The sequence below is a fragment of the Esox lucius genome, chromosome 22 (assembly GCF_011004845.1).
Source record: "Esox lucius isolate fEsoLuc1 chromosome 22, fEsoLuc1.pri, whole genome shotgun sequence".
Classification (NCBI taxonomy): Eukaryota; Metazoa; Chordata; class Actinopteri; order Esociformes; family Esocidae; genus Esox; species Esox lucius.
Genome location: NC_047590.1, coordinates 7,796,621 through 7,816,237, shown reverse-complemented (window position 1 = coordinate 7,816,237; position 19,617 = coordinate 7,796,621). Strand labels below are relative to the sequence as shown.

At 42.2% G+C, this 19,617-nt stretch overlaps 1 protein-coding gene across 2 annotated transcripts in view; it reads left to right on the top strand.

Annotated features, from left to right (window-relative positions):
* Positions 1-18,236: 18,236 nt before the first annotated feature.
* Positions 18,237-19,617, top strand: part of nlgn4xa (neuroligin 4 X-linked a) — a 63,350-nt gene continuing 61,969 nt past the window's right edge. For both annotated transcript variants that reach the window (XM_010890983.3, XM_020042062.2), the window contains exon 1: positions 18,237-18,594. The gene's annotated coding sequence lies outside the window, so the exon portion shown is untranslated. The remainder of the gene's footprint in view (positions 18,595-19,617) is intronic.

Genomic DNA, 19,617 nt, shown 5'->3' with positions numbered 1-19,617 from the left:
TAGCTTAATTCCTAACCTTGATGCAATGGCGAGGATTACATGGTCTGAGTGAAACAAAACTCCTTTCTGACAAAGACTGTGATCTTCTGAGTAGGCTGATGTTCAGAACCGGGTGACATTGTACTGCAGTGGATTTTATTGTCCCCTCAGTACAACCTGTGATACCTCACATGTTCAAGGTGGTTGGAGAACAGTGAAAGGACAAGCGTTTCTCTGCTTTGTCTCCATAGTGCTCAGAGCGACACTGTTATAACGAGACTAGACACAACGTTGGCCGACCTCCTGCAGCATCCGTTAAAATGCACAAAATGTGGGGTCGATACGTTGGTGTGTTTGGGGGGAAAAAATAATCCCTGAATGAATGTACTTCAGCAGTCATGTAGAATGGAGAAACTGGAGGAGAGAACAGTGAGCCACAATGCATAACAGTCATTTGCTCATTCAGCAGCAGTGTTCCTAAAGCCATATCCATCCACATCACACATTATGTAAGAGTTCACTGTGGTTCACTCTCTGCTTATGGCAAAACGAGATACATTTATGACTGTGAAAAATGAGAGTACTAAAGACAGAGTAAAAGGCACTGATCCACTCGCCTGTAAAGGCACGGGTAAAAGCACTATTCCTGGTAAAAGAAAAGAGGCTTGGCATTGTCGCTAATAAAACATTATTACCTAATGTAGTAAAAGTATTGTTCCTGGAAACAAATAGGCTTTGCATCGACGTTAATGCTATATTATTTCACAATCTGTTGAAGTATTATTCCTGGAAAAATACATAGGCTTGGCCCTGATGCTAATAATACATTATTACCATGTGTGGTGAAAGTATCCTCCACTTTTTAAAAGAAGCTTGTATTTTGACCTTCAATACCACTGCATTACCCAGCTAGGTAAAGTGTATTTTCTGGTAAATAAATAAATAAATAATTAGGTGTGCCTTGTGTCTGTGCTAAAACATGTGCCTTAAGTGATTCACAGACGGTTTCAAGCTAATTCTGCTTCTTACCTGTACATGGTCTCTCTGGCAAAATATTTCTTTCTCCTGCTGAAGTGAAACTAAATTGGACAGGCTTTTTTCTGAAATCTTTATTGTGTGTAAAGCCTGACACCATAACCTGCTCTATCTGCCGTAATTTTGCACAGAGTGATGCGGCTGGAATTATTTTAGAGTGGTGCCAGGGAGGGACGGGAGGGAACAAATAACGTCTGACCCAGGGGGTGGGGAACAACAGATTCCCTAGTAGTGCCATTCAATCCTTGTGGCTCCAGTCTGAGGTTGTTTGATTTGGGGTACCCCCATGTTCTGACCTGGGGGTTCGCAGACATCCTCACTGTCACTTATTCATGGCTGTCTTACGCGGAAACCAGGCAGCCATTACTGGGATTCGGCAGACGAACAAGACAGGAGGCTCCTGGTAATTATGGAACGGTATTGTTGAATATTCATTCTGTGATTGGCTCGAAGGCCATTCTACAGTTGACCCGCTCATGGGGACCAGCCGAATGTTCCCACAAGGACAGATCGGACTTGTTCTATATTTGCAAGGATGTTTTGTCTCTACCAGAATAGCATAACCTGTTGACAAATGCACACACGAACACACACACTCACACACACACTCACACACACTGATAGAGAGTCAATGTGTCAGATGTCCCAGTTTAAAGGTCACAGTAAGTAACCATCGAGTGTGCCATCGGAGATGAAGACCTCAGTGTCTGTCTCAGCCCCACTTACTTCCGCCTGATAACAACAGCTAAAGACTCAGTGCCGTCTCAATAAATGTGCCAAACAAGTCAAATGTCTGACACCCTTGGGTAAAGACTTATCCACCAGAACGGTGGCGGCGGTTGTTGTTGGTTCACTCCGGGGAGACTGCAGCCGGTGGACATCACAAACACATCACGGTGTCACCAAAATACAGCGGATGAGGTGGCAGACTATGGGATGTAGAGGACGTCCGTGCTAACATGGAAGCTACACCAGAAGGGACGGCAGCTAGCGCTGAGCTGTAACTGACATTAGCCAGCCTGAGAAAAATCATACAGCCTTGGATGTGTATTACGTACTTCTCTTGATTTACTGGTGCCAGAAAAACTCTCTCTCTCTCTCTCTGCCCCCCCCCACTCTCTCTTTCTCTACTTCACGTTTTTTCACTGTCTCCCGTGGTTCATTGCTCTTGTTCAGGCGACGGTGGTGACTTGAGATTTGTTCTGTGCTAATGCTCAGACCGTGTGGGGTTAATTGATGTTGTGGGTTCTGTCTAGTGTGTGTGTGTGTGTGTGTGTGTGTGTGTCACATCACCCACTTCGAGGAGTGCTCATTAGACTGAGACTGTGTCCAAAATGGTACCCCACAATGCACTCCTGTTGATCAGAGCCCCAAAATAGTGCATTAGAGGGCTTTGTGTAATTCAGGATTGGGATGCAGTCGGAAGCCAACAGAGGAGGTTGGGCAGCAGAGTGGGGACCTTTATTAATGATGCAGGTGGGATCTTTAATTAAAAAAACAATTTCTGTGTGACCCCAGCTCAAGAGGTGCATTATTTTCTCTCCCCATCCCCTTTCAATTGGTTTGGGCGAGTTATCCAAAGAGAGGAAAGACTTGTTTTTCAACTGAAGAATAGCAAATGATATTTTCTTTGTGGAGTACTAGAGGCTAGAGCTGACGTCCAGTACATGGATGAATCCAGATGATAGCCTGGACATCGACTAAAAAGCCCAGTCTCTTTTGAGCTAACTTTTGGCCGGGAATAGGCTTGATCTGGGTCCAGGAAACTCACGTTTAATAAAAGTTTGTCTTTCTCTTGGTCTGCATAGAAACTAATAGTTTTCATGGTACAAACATAACATTTTCTAATGGTCATTCAAATGAGTGACAGCTCCAGTCTCTACCTTTCAGGGTTTTCTTTACCGGACCAGAGTCTCAATTGTTGTTTTCTGTTCACATGAGCCAGTGGCTGCTAGGCTTCATGCACCTGATGCAATGCTTTCTCCCCAGAGCTGAAAGGCAATCCTTTTCCTGAATGTATAATTTCTTATTACAGTATGTAAAACACACAATGCGCCATAGACGGGGTATATTTTACACAATGATAAGTCTACTTGATCACCACAGTAGCAGCACTCCATTTTCACCTCTTTTTCAGGCTTCAGTGATATCCTTTGTGTAAATTCATCCAGCTGAATGTCTCAACCTCCTCACGGATGTCACATTCTGTGCCGAATCCTGATCCACTATGAAAAAGACGATTTCTCATCATGCCGTACAAATTAGTTTTTCTGACTGTGGCCAGGTAGCAGGACTAGTGTTTAGATCTCCCAAATGGCACCCTAATTACTACACTGTGCACTTGGACCCATACAGCTCTGGTCAAAAGCGACCCACTACACAGAAAATAGGGTGCCATATTTGAGATGTGGCCATAGTATTTATAGAACTGGTTCTCGTAACTGCTTCTGACACAGTGTTCCCATTCTAACTGGGATTGGATTAGACAAGCTTAACACGAGAGGCCATTGGATTTGGAGAGACTTTTTACACTAGCAGATCTAGGACAACAAACTTAGAAAATTATTAAACATATTCACTCTGAGAGTTTGAGATAGATTTTTCAATGACAATTAAATTAGGCATGTCTTAATTTTCACTCTCCAAAATACTTTAGGAAACTTCCCATTGTTTACAGATTTCTGTAAAATGTAAAAAATAAATATAATTTTTTCACAAAAATGCCAATTATATATGTTAGAAAACCGTTGTATTTTTGGACATGATTTGCTCCAGTGTGGACTTTTGCAAACCAAATATACTGTATGAGTACAGAATGCATCAACAACTATATTTGGGTTGACAGAACGTTGAAGTAACATTTTCACTGGTCAGTTATTTTCACCGGGGCTCGTATGTAATTGAATAGTCAAATGAGTCAACCAAAAATAGTCAGTGTTCCATTCAAGCAAGAGAAAGTGCTGTTTGCTGATGCGTAATTTTTTTGTCTAATGGAAGGCTATTTTATAGCTCATCTGGCGGAACAAGCAAGCCAAATGGAATTATTCTAAAATGCAGATAGCCAAGATCAATAGCAATTAAAAAGTTACATTTCACTTTATTCAGCTTGGTTAACAATTAAAGTTCTGCGGGGTGGTTTACAGAATTGATATGCAATTGAATGTAACGATGGATCTGCTTTGTAAGTTTAAAAGTTGCTTAAGAACAAGGCAACAGTAAACACACCCCGCCAAAAAGACGTAGCCCCGCCCAACCAACTTGTACTCCTCCCGCAATCCCTCCTACTTCCTCTCTTTAAATACCGTGTCTTAATAATTAAGACATTTAAAGGAAACAGTAGGTTCTGAATACATTCTCCTAGCTGTGTGATCAGTCTGAGTCACTGTCATAGCTGCCTGTACTCCACTCTGGTTAGCTCCTCTAGTTCTTCCCAAACCTTTCCTTGGGGACCCGCAGTCATTCCATGTGTTCGTTCCACCCAGACGTCTTTCTCTCCCTATTGTGTTGCCGGACCCGGCTGTGGGTGTGTACGGGTTGGTACGGGTCATATGTGAGGCGTTGGAGACCGTTCCAAGTGATCCCGGCATTGAGTGTAAAATATTAAACCATCATTTAAAATCTATACACACATGTAAATTCATACTATGTATTTCATGTATACAACACATTCACCCCTTTGGCGGACACTTCAAGTGTTTTCATTTGTGTCCCTCATTGCAACCCTGAAGGGTTTTGCCCCCTTATGGTGTTTTCAGATGGTTTGTGCCTCTCGGACCCCAAATCCCCCTGTTGACCCATGGAACCGGGCCGTGCCCACCTCAACACGCCAGACCCCTCAGGTGATGTCTCTGTTCAATCTAACTGTAGGTACTTTGAAAGAAATAAAAATCCCATGACCCATGAACTCCACAGGCTACTTCTCTTTTCACGTCATGATTGAGGCCTGTTTCACCGTCGTATTATTCATGTTAAATCAATTTTAGGGTCACATTTATGCCACAGTAACTATGTACTACTAATGGGTCTGCAGCTGAATGTTGTCAGAGAGGGAGTGAGAGAGAGGCAGAGATGAAGGACATAATGTGTATGGGAGAAAGAACTGAGGGAAGAGAAAAGCAGGCTGAAGCGTTGGGATTTCTGACAGACTGATAGAGATCCAACTCAGCTCAAGAGAGAGAAAGAGGGAACCAACTGAATGTCTCCTGGCAACCAACGGCCTATCTTAGAGGTGTCTCTGTCAAACATCCACTACAACTTAATCATTAGGAAAAGCATGGGGTAATGTTGTTTTCTTTTCACAATTACAATATTTTGTTGATGATTGTGACCCGGAAGCGTCATCATTTACAGGACAGGGGTCATGCGTTCTGGTGGCCGATGTGTTAATTCACTGTGACATGATCATGCGAAAAGCATGGAATTATTTTCGGCATAATTCAAATTAAATTACGTTTCTAATTATTGAAATGTGTCCAATGTGTACTTGGCCGTGTCGGACATTTCTGGAAGAAGGGTGAGACAACATCTGCCTGTCTGTCATTTGTAATATCCTTATTTCAAGGCTGTCAAATCCAAGACATTTCCTGTTGTTTAATCAATGACAATTCCACCAAAACAGCTGCAGTAGTAATGGTAGAGTCTTACACCTGAATACAGGGACATTTTCGACCATAACTCCCTAGGAAGACTGGCTGCAATTTGTGAGTTGATATACAATCGTGGGTATTTTCTTTATAGACACAGAAAAATAACATACGCTGGCAAGCACCCTCACACCAAATTCCATGCTCCTTTGCCCTTATCTTAACTCCAAACCTAACCCTAACCTTAACCTAACCCTAATTTAAACCTAACCCTAACCCTAACCTCAATAAAGTAACATTTATGACTAAAATGTACCTAGGTGTAATCCCTAAACTTAACCAACATCACCTGGACCTTAAAGAAACCCCAATTCTAACTCTAAAATGTATTGTAAGTTTGACACTAAACCTAAACCCTGAGCCGGTAATTTACTTTTGATTCGTGGGGACCGGAAGAATTTCCCCACCAGTCACATTATTCAGGTTTTACTATACATATGGGAACATCTTGTCCCCACAATTGAGGAAAACAAGACCTCACACACACACACACACACACACACATTCACACATACGCACACACATACAAACAAAGGTGCACACAGGCATAACCAGATAAAAAGACACACGCAGATAGACACGCCTCGCACGCTCACCCGCACACACACGCGCGCACACGCGTTCAAAGGTGGCCAGTCTAATCTCCATGCCCAATCTCCACCTTCCAAATGAAGCCGTCATCGGCAGCCTCTCCACGGGTGTAAACATCACCGCCAGCAGCACAGTATTTATAGATCCCATGTCTTCAAATTAGTAGGTACTTCATCTGGGGACACTGCGGTCTCTACTTAGGATTCTGTAATACATAACTGCAGCCGAATAATCAGTCATTCCTGTGAAGGAATGACACGCACACGCACACACGCACACACACGCGAGACATGCGTTTAACCCCCTAAATTAAACATGATGATGAAATCGACAGTTTCGTTTCTCCGGCCCAGTTAAATGGTTGATGTTAGCCAGAGAGTGGTTCAATACCTAATTTGACCTCCCAACCCGCAATGTCTAATATGGTAAATCAATCAGAGTCATGTTAAGATGTTACTGATTCATTCCCAGGGCGGGCGGGGCTTTGTTCTTACGATGGGAGCTCCATGGATATGTGTTTGGCCGGACATTACACGTATCTCCTTGTCCCCCCAAGGTGGGGGTTGCTTGTATGGTGGTGGATGTTTGGGGTTTAAACTTAATTGACCTGTGTTTGCAATTACATCCTTGTTTATTCAAGAGTGTAGATGGTAGAGAACTATACTGTCTGTGTGTGTATTGTTCTAGTGGACCCCCTGTCTTGTAAGGATAATGGATCTTTGGTGTTCTTTGGAAGTAGTGGTTTCCAACAAATTCGGTTTGGATGGGTGCCACCTGCTTCTATGCATTCATGAACAAAATGGCACTCCACTTTTGGTACTCCATGGCACCTGCCAAAACTAGCTGAGTTGATCAGTTCAACTTGATGTACCCATACGCAATAATCTGACTGACCTCCCGTTTGGACTTGCTGGTTTGAAGAAATCTGCTTTTCTAGTGAAAGAGTCACCTGCTGATCTGGTCGGCTTGCAGCTCGGTGCAAGTAATGTTAAGCATACATCCCTAATCATATACTCCTATAGCCTATCGGGAGAGCCTGGTGTAATTGATGGGACATTCTAAGCTAATGCCCTCTCCCTAGCTCAGCAAAATGGAGACGTTGTATTGACCAGGTTGGCTCATGGGGCAAGCCTTCCCATCTAATGGTCTATATATCTGATACACATTCAAATGTGATTAAATAGCTGTCTTTGTCAATATGTCACATTTTACTGGCGACTCATTTCAACAAAGTGGGAGATAAATGAATGCTCTTATTTTATTTTTCGAACAGTTATTTTAAACACACAGACAGAACAACCAAAACAGAACGACTATTTCCAGAGCCTTTGTTGTTGTCAAATGTGTACAGCAATGTGTACACTTTCCCTAACCCCAGCCCAGTGAGCATTCATCATTTGTTTTGGATCTATAAAGTTGGGTTGAAACGTATTTAATTGTTTTTACATTAGTGTTTGTTGTCAGCAATCTCCACAAAAAAGTGTCTCATCAAAGCAGAAGAAACAAAAATGTTAAAAATGAAATAATTTGACTACTGTAACTGGCTAAATATTCCCTACATGCTAGAAACACCTTTGGTAGTTATTAAATCTGTGTTTTCTTGGGTAAGTCAAGAAAACCTACAATATTGTTTCACTATTCTTCCCCACAGTTTGCAGCCTCTGTGAGGGTGTGGATCATAGCTAGACAGCAATTATCTTACTATCAATTATAAAAAAAGGTTTAAGTCTAAACTCTACCTTGGGCAATCAGAAACACTCACATTATTCTTGGTAAGCAACTCCAGTATAGATTTCACCTCTTGTCAATTGTTGTGAACTAGTACTTGTGTCTGATGAAGAGCAGAATTTCCTCTGGGATTTTGCCTGTGTTTAACTGGGTTGAAGAAATGTTTACCTGAAAAACTCCCCGGTTTTTGTCATTGTCAAGCAGACTGTTAACATTAATCCATACTTTTACCACTCCACCACCATGCTTGACAACAAGGACTGCGACGTGTTGTTGTGGGTTTGTTCCAAACACAACATTTTGACGTTAGGCCAAAATGTCCACTCCTCTGACAGGACATAAAGTATATTTCTTTGACATTGCCTTTGTGGTGAATAGGATGGGCGTTCAGGAATATCGGTATTCTCACTTGTTTCCCATCACAGCTGTTCAACTCTGTCGCTGTTCGCCTGGCGACCTGTGACTAAGCGGTTGCCTTCCTGCCTTCCTCTCATGCAGCTCAGTTGGGATGGATGACGGTATGTATGGTGTGTCGGGGTGATTTAATGCATCGCCTTCAACGTATTAGTAAATTGACTACGCTTAAAAAAAAAGAATACTTAATGTCAGATTTGTTATTGTGACCCATCTACCATTCACTGCTCTTCTTCATGAGGCTCTCAGAAAAGGTCCTTGGGCTTTGTATGATGTTCTTCAGTGCTTAACTAAGGGACCTCGAGTATGTTGTATGTATTAGGGGCAGAGGAAGGGATGATTGTTTAAGACATATAAGTAATGTATACTGTACATGTGATGTTAATCCACATTATTTACTGGGACGGTCCTCAGACACAGATTAGACCCAGATCTTCACTGAGCTTGATTTTTTGTTCTAGACTCGACTTTATCAGTTAGGTTGATTTTCAGTTCTAGACTAGCTTTAATCATTGAACTAGATTTTTTTAGCGAACTCAAATGTTTCTCCCCAACTAATTTGTAATTATGCAAAGACTATGTTTGTGAATGCACGGCTGTGTTGTTGCTGGGAAAAAGAAGACTACTGCTCTGTTTTCCAGCCTCCTGGCTAGCTGCCTAGTGTAATATTGCAGCATTGATACACATTGATTACTGGGAGCAGATAGCTTTTTTATTAAGAGCCCCTTGAAACCATAATGGAGAGCTCTCTGTGCTGTCATTCCCCTCACCCTCCCGTCCCCACTCTCCTGCTAGACCTCGGGCACAGGGAGCTCTCCAAGAGTCACTGCAGGGTTAGATAGAGAGGCAGAGGGAGTTAGCAGAGAGAGGCTGTAGGGTTAGACATAGAGTCAGAGAGAGGCTGCAGGGTTTGACATAGAGTCAGAGAGAGGCTGTAGGGTTAGACAGAGTCAGAGAGAGGCTGCAGGGTTTGACATAGAGTCAGAGAGAGGCTGCAGGGTTATACATAGAGGCAGAGAGAGGTTGTAGGGTTAGATAGAGAGGCAGTAAGAGGTTGGACAGAGAGAAAGGGTGCAGGGTTGGAGATAGAGAAAGAGGCTGCAGGGTTGGAGAGAGGCCATTCATTGGTGTTGACATGAGGGATGCAGCCAGCAACACATTACAGATGGGCATCAGGTGGTGACTGTATCGACCTGAACCAAAACTCATCAAACCATTCCAAGAAAAGGTTCCATGGCTCCACAATGGCAGCCTATCCCCTATATAGTGCACTTCTTTTGACCATACGCTAATGAAAAGTCTGTGGTTGAAGTCAGTGCAGCGTTTGGAGGTGCAACTCGGGATGCACCTTCTGTAATCTGACTACCTTCACGGAGGTTGTATTCTGTTGTACATCCTAAGGACAGAAACCAAGTTATACTTGCCTTGAAACGTTGATTCGGTCCGAGGCATTTCCCTCCTAAAATAAAGTCCTTATTGCATTGAGGCTTCATTCATAGAACCAGAGGGACACAAGTATCCACCCATCTCCACTTTTTGTCGCTGGGAACATAGAGTGCTGACTATTTCCCTCCTACCAATTTTACTCTAGCCTTTAAACGGTTTGAGAAATGTCCTATTTTATTCTGTTAAATTAAAGGTACGTCACTCAGGATTATGTATTTGCCATCTGTTTCCCTTTATGACTCTCACGTGCTGTGTGGGTCATGCTTAAAGGGACTGTGGAAAAATCACTATGCAAAGCAAAGCATTGTCTTTTTCTACAGTCATTTACTGCTTAATGATCTTCCCTGACGTTTTCATGAACTTCCCAATGCCATTCTAATGCATGGCAGCCACTACAAACCACAAACGTAAATCCTTCAGTTCAGTTCACCAACTTTTACCTATTTAGGTGTGTTGGTTTACATTATGCTGGTGCCTCTTTGGGAGAGTAAGGCAGACATAGGACGTAGGCCTACACAACGCCAGGAACAATCTCCTCGTCAGCACCACCAGAATGCGTTGTCATACACATCCTTCATCACACGGCGAGGGTTTCGCACCGTTCACGTAACGCTGACACGTCCGGCGGCGTAGCCTCCCCTCTCGTTTCGTAAAGAAGTTTTCTGTGTCAGTGGATTTTCTGCATCTGTTCCCTCGTCCACACACCAACCTCCGGGGCTCGAATCAGCTCTGTTTTATGCATGTCCTCTCTCAGCGCGGGCGGGAACGGCGAAGCGGGGCACCATCCGGTAATGCTTTCACAACGGGAGGGGGAAAGTAGGACATTGCTGCTGCTGAGTGCTTGTCGCGCTGTGTGTGTGTGTGTGTGTGTGTGTGGGGGGGGGTCTGAGCCTGGGGTGGTCGTTTTCAGTCATGGCCTGAATGGCTCCGATGTTCACGTAGGTCATGGGACAGTCGTGTCCTCACGTCATGTACAGTGTTGGAGGTGAGAGGTGACGACAACAGGCACTAATCAATCAAGTTTCTTATATTTAGCTTTTCTTTTTACATCTGCAGTACAATGCTTATACAGATACCCGGTCTAAAACCCAGAATAGCAAGCAATAGCGTAGAAGCGGAGAGACTGAACAATTTCTTTAGAAAAATTTCTTTAGGGCTCTGGGGGTGACCACTTAACAGCAAAAATAACCACAAAACACTCCTTCAGCAAAATAACTATAAATAAATGATCATTGTCTTATTGAAGAGATAAGCGCTTCAGAATTATTGAGAACATAATTGCTATGAGATGTAGTATAATTCTCACCTGCTGTATTTCTGTCTGCCAGTTTTATCTTCTGTACCAATACTCTAGACAACACTCTTAAGGAACAAAATGGTTTCAAACTGATTCTCTGGGTGTCCCCATAGAGCAACACTTTTTTGGGTCCATGAAGTACCCTCTTTAATCTGTTTTTAAGCCATTCTAAATGTCGCCTTTCTTCCTCTAACCCCAAAAAACTCTTCGCCCACCTTCTCTGTCTACCTCTCCACCTCCTTACTTTGACCCTTTTAAGATGACTTTGTTAACCACTCAGCCTATCCAGTCCACTAGTCCCACACACACAGACAAGCATTAACCCATTTCGCCCCTTCAACACTGTCCCCCTTCCTCCCGTGCCTAAACAATCTCTTCTGTCATTCCCCATTTCCCTCGTTAACTCAACCCTGACCACTCGTTGTGTGTCCCGGAGAATTCAAGAAGCCCAGAGTCGCTTGACCCCTTTAACGTCAGATACTGTACTCCGGTATCCCTTCTATCTCTACCTCTTCAAATTGCTTGAGTATGCTGTCTCCAACCAACTCTCCTGTTATTTTTCACAGAAAGATCTCCTATACCCTAACCAGTCAGGCTTCAAGATGGGTCACTCATCTGAGACTGCTAGACTCTGTGACACACTTTACTCCGAAAGCTCTATCTTCTCTGTTCAAATTCTCTCAGATCTATCCACTAGCTTTGATATTGTACCATCCACCCTCCTCAGGCTGCTCAGGCTTGGTACACCTTTGGACTGCATCCAGACTGTTCCTACCAGGTGATGTGGAAGGGATCAGCATCTGCTAAGCAGGCTCTCACTGATGGTCTCCACCAGAGCTCTGCTATGCCCTGTCTTTCTACACACCAAACCACTTGGCTTGTTTGTACAAACACATGGTCTCGCCCGTCATTGGTATGTTGGCAAAACAACTCCACTCGAATGTCAGACAGCCACCTCAAGCTCTACCTTGACAAGACGGAGCTGCTCTTCATCTGGCAGGAAGCCTGTCTACTCCACAGCGGCTTAGCCACGGAATTCTAGTTCATGTTATACAACATTTCTGGAGTGCAACCTGAGTTTACAAAGATCGGTAGTGAATGGTTTATTTTCCATACCTGTGGCTTTTTAAATTGGGGGAATTCTCCAAGGGTATACAAACTGTCCCCCTTGTCCTGGTACCTAAAGTTGAGCTGATGCTCAAAGTTAGTTATTGGAAGGTGACACAGTTTTATGTAGGGAAATACTTGCAAAATAAACAGAAATACTGTATCTTGCTGGTATAAATATTCAACCCCTACACATTTATATTTTTGAGAGCCACCATTCGCAGGATAAGTAGGAAATTAACCTTGTTGTTTTTGAGCCACTCTAATATTGCTTTGACTCTGTGCTTGAAATAAATGTCCTGCTGAAAGGTGAATTTTCTCCAAATCTTCCGTTATTTCTTTTGTGGACTAAAACAAGTTCACGTTCCCTATATTTTGCCCCCTCCATTCCTCCTCCAGTTTTAACACGATGCACATTCTCTGTTGACGAGAAGCGTCCTCACATCACGACGCTGCCACCACCATACTTCACTGAAGGAATGGTGTGTGTTGAGGCTTTGGCAGTGATAAATATCTGTCTTGGTTTCCCACATTGCAGCGGGCACATTTTAGGTAATGGCTTCTGCCTTACCACCATCCAACAGAGGAGATTTTAATGCAGAGCTGTTGAAATGGTTTACTGGTGCACCTTTACTCCACTCCCAGCAACCTGAACTGAAATTTCAGGGTAGCACTTCATAATTCAGTAATATTAAAGAATTGGTTTGACAGGGGTTTGAATACGTTTGCAAAGGACTGTATTCGAATCATTCAAGTTGCCATTATTTTGACACCTATCTTTTCCAGGAATAAAAAAACCAAACATATAAATGATAACTAAGCTGTTGTATTAGTAGAAAACAATATAGTACTATAGTGTACCATACATTTAACATAACATATCACTGATTTCCTGGGTTTCATACAGCGTGTCATTTCGGGGGTTACCGTGCATAACAAGATGGAGCAGAGTGGTGATGGTTTCTTGTCATAGTCAGAATGCAAAAAGGTCCCCCACTGTATGATGGAGCGGTCTTTAACCATGCATTGGTATGTTCAATGTAATTCTGTTTTGTTTGGATATAATAAAAAGAGCCTGCAGCTCTTTGTTTTGGAACTGCTTCCTCTGATACACTTTCAGTGGGAAGCTCTTGAAAAAAAAAACATTACCCAGATCTCCTTCCCTGGAGTCTTCTTTCACCTTCTCTTCCGTGACACTATTACAGGCTGTTCTGAGAAAGACACTTTAATGTGGATTCACCAGTGAGGCTGTTTCTAGAGCCCTTAATCCTGAAGAAACCGCAAAATCACTGTAACAGTTCATATAAACGAGATTAATTGAACTCTTAGGTGCAATTAAAACCTTAAAAAATATCTATTGTGTTTCTCTCGTGTTTATTGATGTTCACAAATATACAATTACTGAAAGATAAGTTGCTGTTTTGCTCCTTAATTTAGTAGCTGCAGCATTTGGAAATCCCCTGATAGATAGATACCTAAAATAGGCTGTTTCAACAAATTAGCATTCAGATAGCTCAAGGCAAATAAATACCCAGAACATTGTCGTTCCTCCTGGCAGAGTCAGTAGCTCATGGTGCCATGTTTGTCCCGCTCAATATTCTGGACATCGACATCACTGATCCAAACTGCGATGTTAAAAATGAATAAGGTTCAGGTCCCCCAGGTACATATTAAGTCTAATCCTGGGCTAAAATTCCCTTTTTAATGGAGAAAGCACTTCTCCATTAAAAGACATGAAATACTGTGGATGAGTCTTCGATTAGCAAGGGGCTGCGTTCATAAAGCATCTTGGAACAGGAGTACTGATGTAGAATCAGTTCTGCCTTTTAGATCATCGTGAATGTGACCGCATTGCACAGAGGACCTGATCCCAGACCAGCCCATTGGTTCGTGAATAGGGGCTCAGGTGTTCTGCAGAGGGTCCTCGTGGAGTCAACGGAACCTGAGGGCTCCCGTGCATTGGATGTTCCACTGCGCAGCCACCTAGGACGAGAGGTGACTTAGGGGCTCAGGGAAGAGCATTGCACGTTCTGTTAGGCAATTACCAACTGAAGTAGAAGACACCGAGGTATAGGACAAGCTGTCCTTTTAGCGACTGTTTTACACCTTTGAGTAATGTTAGAAAAACAAACTACGAAACGCGAGTCTTTCAAGAGAAACCATCAAATCTATGTGGCCTGGGAGAAACATTGAAGGGCTAACCAAAAGTATTGGCGCCTAATGAGTTATGTGTTGAAATGTGCAACCCCCATTTAGGACAGGACTTTGAATCCTTGTGGTCAATAGTCCTCTCATCATCTCATTCCCCTGATTAAAAGAGACCTTTATTAAGCATCCCAGGGCTTATTCACAGTCTAACCATAGACCGGGCCTCTCGTTGACAAATTAGGCTAAAGGCTTCTTAATCACCCTCAGAATGGTGGAATTTCACACTCCCTGCTGTGTTATAGATCAGGGATCAACATAATCTGTCTGAAAGCCATTTTACAGCAGACCAGACGGACAGGGAACTTCATTAAATTCACCACGCCATGATACAGCATGTTACTGTAACGTCCAGATACAGCTGAGGAGCGTGTGACTGGAGACAGGTTCTTCGGTGGGCAATCGAAGCCTAGTTGATTGCAAACATAGTGAGTCAAGGGAGGTCATACCAAGATCCAACGTGTGTAGTGGAGACATACTGTAGATGCAGGACAAAGTGGGTCATTACAGTAAATGAGAGGATCTAGTTTGAACTACCTTGATAGCAGTGGTTGGAGAGGGTTCGGTTGTCATGGAAATGGGACTGTTCCACTACACCAGTTCTGACAATGACCTTTTCTTCCGATACTGTGACTGTTATCTTTTGTTATGTTAGATACCTACGAAAACTATTAATATCTGAGTGTATAAAAAGATGACACTGATTTCCTGTTTTTCTGTGATACACAGTGTGATCTGTGATTTTTATCAGGTGTGTACATTCGATGGTCAGAGAAGGGATCAGGGACAACCCCAAAAGCCGTGAAGACAGTTTTACTCCAAGTTGAGGCTCAGAATAGGCTATAGAATTACAGAAACCATCAAGACAGTAGGGTCAAAGAGAATGCAAGACCAATCGAGAAGAAAAAATAACAATTGGATATCTAGAAATACCATTTTATTTTGGAAACACCCCCTCCAACCCTGCTCAGGTTCCACATGAAACTGAAACATATGGTTTGCAACTTTAACCTGTATATTCCCTATCCCACTGACAACCACATGCTGAAACTCTGCCAAGGAGATTCCTTCAAGCCTGCTATGTTAGGTTAATCGACCGCTGACATGTAGAAGCAAATTCGAAACTGTTTCTAATGCCACTTAGCCACTTGATTCTACCAGTGGGTCCGTTGACCTGTTGTTTTCCTATTGATTTTAAAAGGAAAATTACATGAGCGTTGCATTATTTCAGCAGCTTTAGATGCAGTCACTGTATTTTTTATTTTTTTTTATTTACAATTTGCATAACATTATAATACGAAAGTAAATGTTAACTGTTGAGGAATTTCTAACTTTAAAGAATCCCATTAATTTATCTGGGCAGAGTAAGTTAATAAGGCATTATTTATTCATGAATGCATTCATATTTAACAAAGCTATTAATATTTATACAGCAGCTCTGCATTAACATATATATTTATCAACCCCAGTAGATACTTAAACCAAAGACTGAGTCATTTCTGTTTGAATATCAGTTCGACTAGGGTACAATGTGGTACTGACTGCTCCAGTCAAATGATACAGCTGATGAAAGTTTAGTAAATATTTCCTGTGGATATATAGACTTACATATTATAAGATATCTTTGTTTTGCACTTTACGACTGGCAAAGCAGTTCTGAATCGATTTTAAAATCACAAATACAGTGCAGTGTCTATGAATAGTGGTGTAGACACACAGGGCACCTAAGAGATTCTGGTTTGTTAAAGTAACGGCTGGGTGGCAACGTTTGAATGAAAAGAATATTGCATGTAAGGAAACAGAGAGACTGGTTGTCACCTCCTCTGTACTGCAGATATCTTCATCCCATTAGATATTGACACAGAAAGGTTCTAGCTAAAGAACACAACTTCAGGCTTGTCAGAGACAGTTGTGAGTTTGGAAGTAGTTAATTGCCTGAAAGGATTATCAGAACACATCAAAATCTTTCCCAACATATAAAACGAACACATCAAAATCAGTGTCCCTAAAATAGAATTAATTAACTTGTCTAAATGAGTATGATTATGTTTCTATTTCTGACTCGTGCTGTTACATGGTTTTGCATGACACTTCAAGATGGTCAAGACGACTCTAAGGCAGGTCAGTAATGTGGTGGTTTGAAAGCCTAAAGAAACAAACAAATACTGTTTAGTGGTTATTTCAGTACAAAGGACAGCTGTACAAGTTAGATGCCACAAACTATTGTTCAGCACTAAAGGATGAGACAGCGACAGTATCACCCCTAGAAAAAAGGTTTTCCTTTAACCCTGAAAAGGGTTCTTTGGCTAAGTCCCCCAAGGAGACAATTTTGAAGAACCCTCTTTAGTTCCAAGTCGAATTGTTTCCAGAGGGTTCTATGTGGAACCAATAATGATTCTACATGGAACCAATAAGGGTTCTATTTAGAATACAATTTCCCGTGGGCAGAGTCTATGCTGTTGACCAAATATTTACATTTGGGTTCAGAGATTACCTGGAACCAAGAAGGGTTGTCCTATTGAATCTACCAAAGAAATTGTTTGGAACCCATTTTACTAAGAGTGTAAAGTCCTGCCATATATCCCCTGAAGAGAAACAGAAAAACACATATTTAAAAAAATATTAATAATTAAACATTAAGCACTGGACACAATGATGAATTAAATACTGGTTTAGCCATCAAAAAAACTCTATAAGGTCCGGTTTCCCAGACACAGATTAAGCCTAGTCTGGGACTAAAAAAAATAAACTTAGTAGAGTTTTCTATTGAACTTGATTTTTTAGGTTAGACTAGGCTTAGTCTACAAATCCGGCCCTATAATTCACAGAAATGTAAAGCTATGTTTTAGTCTTTGGATAAAATATAGGTATACAGAAGAGGAGAGAAGTTATAGGATTACTTTACAGGAGGAATGAGGCGTTTTCCGTAACAATAACGTTATTATATCATATAGGCTAAGACTGCGGCTTCAGACTCAAGATTCACTCGGTTCACACGTCTTGGCTCTTTCTTCAGCGCCGGTTCCCATAATGGATTCGTTAGGCTGCCTGATGCCAGCACATTCATTTGTGCTGGTGACAGAACTCAGAGGAAGAGCCATTTCATGATGTCCAAGTAATCTCCCGTGGACAGTCTGAGCACTTAAAAAATACTTTAGTACTGGGTTAACCGGGATTATTTTCCGTATGGACTGCCACATTTAACATTGACATGTTTTCGATCTGTATGCTTTGCAGGATAAAATGTGTTTCGATATCATGAAACTTTTTTGGCACTCTTGGCTTCCCTCCAAAATAATTAATTCCCTTTTGGAGATTATTCTGTCATTGCTGATATCTGCCTTGTGGCACTGTTTTATGGCACTGTTTTAGCATGTTTACGGCAAGACTATCTCCATTAGGTTACATCATGAGAAAACCGCCCCATCTTAATTCGTGTTGCATGTTAGGTGTAGTGTATTGTCTTACTGAATAGCCTAGCTGAATAGTTAATGAAGTGGCACACGTTTCATTACAAATAGCTAGCTTGATGGGACGAACATCCAGCTTGAGTGAATGTGATCAGCGAAACTAAACAGTAGCTTCTGCCTTAGTACACCTGCTGCCTCGGTGTCATCTCCTCAGATGCCAAAACTGGTCCACACTGGCAGCTGGTTAACAGTGATGGAGAGAATGCGGCAATCCATTGGCTGCAGGCTTTGTAAATTTTCGTCAGTGTAGTCCAATAGCAACTGGAGCTAGAGGGGGGAGAGTTAGAGAGAGAGAGAGAGAGAGTGAGAGAAGGGGAGAGAGTGGGAGAGAGAGTGGGAGAGACTGGTACGACGCTGGTCTTTTTAATCTCTCCTCTTTGCTGTCCGCTCTCTCCACGCGTTCTATGACGGCAATTACATTCAGCACAATTTACCGTCCAGCTACCATGACACATTTATATTACCTATAGGCTATATGTCTGTCCTTAAGCAGGAAAGCTCTATTTTTTACGTAGGACCTGAAGCGGAGTTTGACAGGTCTTTTTCTGGACCGCACTATTACATTGGGATTTTCAGAGGAGCGCACACTGGAGTTTTATTTTTCCCTATGTGGTGGTGTATATTTTCACAGATCCCTTGAAGTCTGGACTACGAGATATACTGTGGGAATACCGCGAAGGTAAGCCTTGCTGTCAGCCGTAATTGTCATACATTTTTTTTGTTTGTTTCTTTTACTCAGTTTGGGATTTTAGAACACTGTTAAAATGCGTCTGTTTTGTGTCGGCTTTCCGGTTATGGCTTGACCGGACGCGCGCTGCAGACATTTTGAGGAGAGCTTGACTACCACGGGGAAATCATTCGGTAATTTGATGAAAGTGCGTGTTGCGCAACCTGTTTTCCAGAAATGTGTACATCATCATTATTCAGTTTAATTATGAAATCGCCTGGCATTGAAGTACCTTTGCTGTATGCACCAAAACATGTTTGGGGGTTTCTTTGCCCATAGGCAGAATTATCCAATTGGGGTTTATTCGCGTCTAATGCAAATTACCGAAAAATAATTGCATATAACAAATGGAAACAAATATTAAATGATCAGTTGTGTAACAAACGGGTAAAACACATTATAGCCAAAGGGTCATGCCATTTAGAACCGTATTCTGTGGTCAAATTATTGAAGATAAGTCATTTAGGTCTATTTGTATTTATAACCAGAAAACAACACCCCAAATGCCCCGTTCTTAATTACTGCAGACGACATACTGACGGTTAGCATTTACGGGGTTGTTAAGATAATAATGAATTCCAGTTGAAAGCATTTGCTGTCTTTAAGTGAAACTGTAACCTAACTTAATCATTAGTGCTGAAGGGCAATATGAGTCAGGTCCACTGTCGATTATCGAGATTCCACACATGAGCAGGCTTTTAGAAAAGAAGTGGAGCCTTTGAGTGTGTTTGTCACCACGGAGTATCATTTGAACACCTCCATCTACCTATTGAAAGGTGTGAGGTGCATTGTGGACTGCAGATCCCCATCAAGGCTGAATCTAGTTGTACCACAGCGAGTTCAGCGGAGAGCCACAAGATGGTACTGTGGATATCCAGTGGATATATGGGGATGAGACGAATTGGATGAAGTGCTTCTTTCTTGAAAATTCACCCTAACAAATGTTGTTATGTTCACCTTTTCGCACCCACAGGG